Below are 6,860 nucleotides of genomic sequence, written 5' to 3' on the forward strand. Positions count from 1 at the left end.
CTTATTTACCTAGCGTTTTTAGGGGCCATCCCAAAGGATTTAGGGGCCATTAATTTATACCCAGCCAAAGACTCTAGTTAAGGGATACCCTATATGATATTGAAGTTACATAAATGCCCTTATGGTAAAACTGTATGAAAACCAAATCAAAAACAATTCTACTCATTTCAACTCTTCTTCTTCCAGTTTCCTATTATCTTTCGATTGTGGAAGAAAAAAAAAATTCCGCTCCAAAGTCAAATGGCCCCAATTAGGTAAGAATCTATCATTTTTGGGGTTTAATTCGGCGAATCGAGAAAAAATAATTCTAGGGTTTTCGGTTATTTATCCAGATTCGGGCGATATTCATGCTCCTTTACTTCCGAATGTAGTCGTGTTCTTCATTTCTCAAGAACATCGACAGTATTCGGGAGAAATATTTGATGGTTATCGGCCGAATATTGTTGGTCATATCTTCCTGGATACAAACTAGTAATAATCGGTAGTTTAATGAATTTTTTGTCTCCCGAATATATTTAAGTAGACACACAGTATTCGGAAGTACACTCACTACCGAATATATATATATATATATTGGAAAATCTCAAAATTTCTGATATAGGAAAAATCTCATTTTGGGGCCAGTATTTATTCGGAAGACAATATAATGTTATATACTTCCGATTATTTCAATTTCAAAATTTGAAAAGTATAAGTTTTTCCCAAATTCTGATTTTTGGGCCATCGTACATTCGGGACTTTACAAAACAATTATCCTCCGAATATAGCAAGTTCAAAACAAACCACGCCTTGGCTCTAGGTGGTTCCAAGGGCCAATATAGAATGTTAGACAGCCCATATTCGGAAGTTTGGGTAACTAATTATACTTCCGATTATTTCAATTTCAAAATTTGAAAAGTATAAGTTTTTCCCAAATTCTGATTTTTGGGCCATCGTACATTCAGAACTTTACAAAACAATTATCCTCCGAATAATATAGTCGTGTTTAGAAATACCAACTTAATCAGATAAGAATTTAAGTTTTCCACCGAATGTCTTATTCGGAGGTAATACGTGTATCGTTAACAACCGATTGTAGTGCACCAATGATACGAAACCTCAACGGCCATATTTTCAAAAACCTCAACAGCCATATTTTCAAAAATTAGATCCGTTGGAACTCTAATCTATATAAGGAGGGTAACCCCTCTCAGTTATTATTGAGTAACAAATCTGAATGAAAAACCTTTTCAATGGCAAGTCCATCATCAATCGACAACATACTTCGAAGATGCAAGCGAACAACTACATCAATTGCAGCAAGGGAAGAAGAAATACAAAAAAGGAACAAACAACCCAAAAAAATTAAACCATCGTTAGTGGCAACGGAGGAGGAGGAAGAGGAAATCAAGGCTAAGAAGCGAGGTCAAGAACAATTCCATCATAGAGAAAGATTAAAACAAGTTGAGGAAGAGACCGAATGGATAAAAAATTATTACATTGTGAAAGATCTACCCAAAGAACAGCAGAACGATCGTATATTTTGGATTAACGTTTCATTGGGTCCTTTTGTTGGTAAGTACAAGAAGCCACGCCACAATTATGAACCATCCCATGTTTCTTCAAGGGTGCACCATGTTATAAAATTGTGCACCGAGTACAACCGTATTCTTGCTAGGCACAGAGACGACAGGTTTGCGGCACAAGATGCTTATTCCAAGTGGAGAGGAGAGTCGTCTCTACATTTCGAAGCCGCGTTGATTTTTGCATCTCGGACTGGGAAAAAAAAATAACATGTGATGTTTGAGTGCTGTAAATTCAAATTTTTAATATTAATCGGCGGTTTGATAAAATATGGAATTCCCGAATATGATTAATCGTATTGAAGTGTTATAATATTGTTGTTCCGATTACATAGTTTCAAAAAAAATTATAATAGTGCCTCGAAAAAAAACGATCAAACATCGTCATCATCCGAGGGGATCAATTCGAGTAACTCAGCGGGAAAGTTGGTGTCCATAACACGATCCCAATCAACCATGTTGGACTCATATTGTTTCACCCAATCCTTACAATGGTTCATCGGGAAGTAATCGTGCCACTTACTCAACGGAGGTAACGGACAATCTTTCTTTACTCTTAAACCGATAAAATGCATTTCATTCACAAATGCCATTACGATTCTTCTATCTTTAACCGACTCGTCGCAAGCCGTTCTTGTGGGTGCAAACGTCATGCTAAGTCCATACATAGGAGGAACGAAGAAATGTACCACGCAATTCAAAACGTCCGCTAGGAGATATCCAAATTTAGGCATTGTCATCCAATACTTGGATCCGATTGTCTTCAATCCCTTTCGACACTTCACACGCGCAACTAAGTCTTTGAACTCTTGTTCTTTGTCGTATCTATCTCCTCGCCTCATCATCTCCATATAAAAACCCTTGTCCTTCACTAGTTGTACCGCCATCTTATTTCTTAAATATTGGCATTGGGTGACATCTTCGATATCCGCCTCTCTAAAGTAACCCATTTGTTCCGTAGCAACGTGAAACCCACAATTTCCATCCCCATCAACCTCGTCGGTCGACAAAACAAATGGAATGATAAGTGGAGGGAGTTGTTCCAAATACTCTTTGTATATTGTATATGTGGATCGATTTGGTCTTCCATTAAGATCTCTAGGGCAACGAAGAGTACCTTTGTCCACTTTTATAGTAAGAATTTCCATTGGTTGGGTTTGTTGCGAGGCGTTCATTTGCTCAACAACTTCTTCGACAACATTGGGTTGACTTACTTGAGAAGGCTCTGTAGAGATCTTTGGCCTTACTTGTCGGGTGGTTGGTCCACTTTGATCATTTCTTGGACGACCTCTTTTCTTAGGTTCCGGCTCATCTTCAAATTCGGCTTCCGAACACTCGTGCCTAGACAATATTCTTTTATTAGACAAATACTCCTTCAACTCTTTTCTTTGGATGGTCCTCGACACTTCGGTGTTCGGCCTACCGGTGTTCTTTTGCTTAATAGGTTCATCAACCTCCCTTAAACAAGGGTGAAGGGATTCCTCCAAATTATGCATCAATATTTGCTTTTTGGTGCCGTTTGATGTAGCGTAACGCTCGGCTATTCGTGCATACAATTCCGACTCGAAGAAAGACGGACCATCAACTACCGGGGTGTTCGGAGTGAAATTTAATTGCTTCCAAAATGGGTGAATATCATCGATGTCAATCACTTCAACATACCTACCCAACTTATGACGACATGGGAGTCCAATACCTATCATATCCTTGCAAACACAAACCGTATTCTCGTCATCATAAGTTTTATATAACTTCAATTGTTTCATCATGCGATTTATTTCCCATCTTGAAACTTTATGAACAACTCCCCTTAGAAGCAATTTTTCCTTAATATGTTCCATCGGGAATTGGTGTACACTAAATTGCATACATTTCCTAATCTTTACGAGATCACGATTGGTGAATTCATGGATTGCTTCTTGGATCGACACAACTCCATTTTGACTACCAATTAGTATTTTCTTTAGTCGACCATGAGACCCCTCCGCAATGCTTGTCGCCTCGTTCTTGAAGTTACGATATTCATATGTCCATGCAAACACAAACCTCTCCTTAATCGTTAACCATTGTGTTTTACAATACTCAACCGGTTTTGTGTAGTCCGTGCTGTATTCATCCTCAAATTTCTTCAAGTTACATTCGTAAATTTCCTCGGTCATCGACCAAACGATTTTGTCCCATGCTTTCATGAACATTTTCCAAATTATTCCATCCTCCTTCCACTTTTCTTCAAATAGCCTATCCTCTTCCTTACGTTCTTCCAAGTTTAATTTACTAATGCGCTCATCCTCTTCCTTTGACCTCTTGGTACCCTTCCTTGGTCTTTTAGCTTGGAAATGATGATGGCAATTGGTTTTGAGATTGCATTGAATGTGCCACGTACATTGCAAGTTTTGGGCTTCCGGAAACACTACCGCTATTGCATGCATTAAGGCTTGATCGTTATCCGTTACAATAACCCTTGGAAAATTATCACCGTTATAAATGGACCTCAACGTCTCCAACATCCAAATGAAACTCACATTGTTCTCATGATCCATTAAACCCCATGCAATCGTAAACGTGTTTTTGTCCGAAGTATGGCAAGCAATGTTCAACAACGGCATGTTATACTTGTTTGTCTTATAAGTAGCATCTATCAACAAAATTTGATGAAAGCATTGAGCCAATTGGATCATTTCAGGATGTGCCAAGAAAATACGAACCACTATACCATCCTTTTCTTCCCTTCTCAAGGTGTAGCCGTGTAACTCCGCTAACCACTCAGATTGTTGCATGACCATTCTACCATCCCAATCAGTCCTTTTGATCGTAGCTAGGGCCGACTTAATTGTAGACAAAGAAGACAAGTTGTCGGGATCGTCCGCCTTTATTTTACTTAAGATCGCACTCGCTTTTTGGATCCGCATAGACCTCACCGTATGCATTTGATGTGGTTTTAACTTGGCAACCATTACATGTCCAATTAAATCCAACGGATCATCATGGTTGTGACAACCGTTATCAACTTTATACATTTTATACTCTTTACCTTTAATACCATCGGGCTTATAGAAGACAATCTTAAATGGGCATCCTATCTTCTTGGTATTGCTTCGGTATTTCCTATTCGTCTTCCGTATGTACTTACTATTCTTTCCCTCGTGACTCTTTCGCGTCCCACCTCGCTCACAAATCATTTCAAATCGAGTGTCACTAACATGATTATTTTGAACTACCACGCACATGTTATCTTTTGCCTTGTTCATAAGTCATTCCTTTGCCTCCTTCTTACTTCCAAATGTCTAAACGTGCATAAAACAAAACAAACCTAATAAGCATAACCATTTAACATATAAATTTTGAAAAAAAGAAAAAAGTAGTAATGAGTATACCAAATCGTTTGCATAGTATAGGGAAGTGTCGGGCCTCAAATAGAAGTCATCAACAAAATCTTCAACGGCCTGCATATGAAAGCAACAAATTATTATACAATAATCGGAGGTTATTAAATAAGTCAAACTTCCGAAAATTCTATATTCGGAATCCTATCGGTTACCCAAAACACCCGAGCTATTTTTGTTAAGAGTTGGAGTCGGTTAGTTTTGGCCATGAGATTGACAGTGTTTTTTTTTTTTTTTTTTTGAAGGCTATTATTGGGACGTCACATTCCATCAGAGGGGCGTCATCTAATATGACAAAAACGGATCACCCATAAGTAATATCAAAAATCCCTTATCTAAAATAATTTTGTAATGACTAAACAACCCTTATTTAGTTAATTTTAATTTAATTTAATTAGATAAAAATTAAATTAATGAATTTTGTTGTATACTTGGTGAATTCTGGGACAAAGTTTATGTGGAAAGAAAAACTGGCCATAAAATAAACTTCTACGGTTGGAAATAATCCAAACCTGGACGTAAAATCACTTCTAAGGTTGGAAATAATCCAAACCTGGATGTAAAATCACTTCTACGGTTGGAATTAAAAGAAAACTAGACATAAAATCAGATTCTACGGTTGGAATTAAAAAGAACCTGGACGTAAAATGAGCTTCTATGGTTGGAACTAATTCAAACCTGAACGTAAAACTACGTGCAAATAAAATTCTACGGTTGGAATTAATCTAAACCTGAACATAAAATCACTTCTACGGTTGGAAATAATCCAAACTTGGACGTAAAATCACTTCTACAGTTGGAATTAAAAGAAACTTGGACGTAAAATCGGATTCTATGGTTGGAATTAAAAGAAACCTGGACGTAAAATGAGCTTCTACCGTTGTAACTAATCCAAACCTGGACGTAAAACTACATGCAAATAAAATTTTACGGTTGGAATTAATCTAAACCTGAACATAAAATCACTTCTACGGTTGGAAATAATTCAAACCTGGACGTTTCTACAGTTGGAACTAAAAGAAAATTGGACGTAAAATCGGATTCTATGGTTGGAATTAAAAGAAACCTGGACGTAAAATGAGATTCTACGGTTGAAACTAATCCAAACCTGGACGTAAAACTACATGCGAATAAAATTCTACGGTTGGAATTAATCCAAACCTGGACGTAAAATCACTTCTAAGGTTTTTAAGTTTTTATTTTAGTAAAAGGGTAATCTATACATTTTGTATGTGTTAGGATATCCCATAACCATTTTTTTGGACATTAAGAATCCAAGTGAAGCCCCTCTATTGGAGTGTGATGCCCCAATAAACCCCAACTCTAGATGGTTGGGTCTTAATAAAATTCTACGGTTGGAATTAATCCAAACGTAGACGTAAAATCACTTCTACGGTTTTTAAGTTTTTATTTTAGTTAAAGGGTAATCTAGACATTTTGTATATGTGTTAGGATATCCCATGACCATTTTTTTGAACATTAAGAATCCAAGTCAAGCCCCTCTATTGGAGTGTGACGTCCCAAAAAAACCCAACCCTGTTAGAGTGTGACGCCCCAAGAATCCAAGTTAAGACCCAACTCTAGATGGTTGGGTCTTAACTAAAGTTTCATCGTTCATTTTAAGTTTTATTTCACTAACATCCCATGGAGGTTATTAGGAAATGGGGTATAGAAAAACCCATGGCGAGAAACCAGGTTTGTAGGAGATGGGGTGTAAAAAAACTCATCTCTCATTTTAGTAAGGGTGAGCAACGGATCGGTGCACGCAGATTAGGTATCGCTCGCATCCAATCCATCTAAAAAGCGGATTTGAGATTTTCATCCACGTCCAATCCACTAGATGTCGGATGTGACACACGTGGCCGAGCGGATTAGATACGGATAGATTTACGAATCTAAAAAAATTAGAAATAAA

This window comes from Papaver somniferum, unplaced genomic scaffold, assembly GCF_003573695.1.
Source record: "Papaver somniferum cultivar HN1 unplaced genomic scaffold, ASM357369v1 unplaced-scaffold_114, whole genome shotgun sequence".
Lineage (NCBI taxonomy): Eukaryota > Viridiplantae > Streptophyta > Magnoliopsida > Ranunculales > Papaveraceae > Papaver > Papaver somniferum.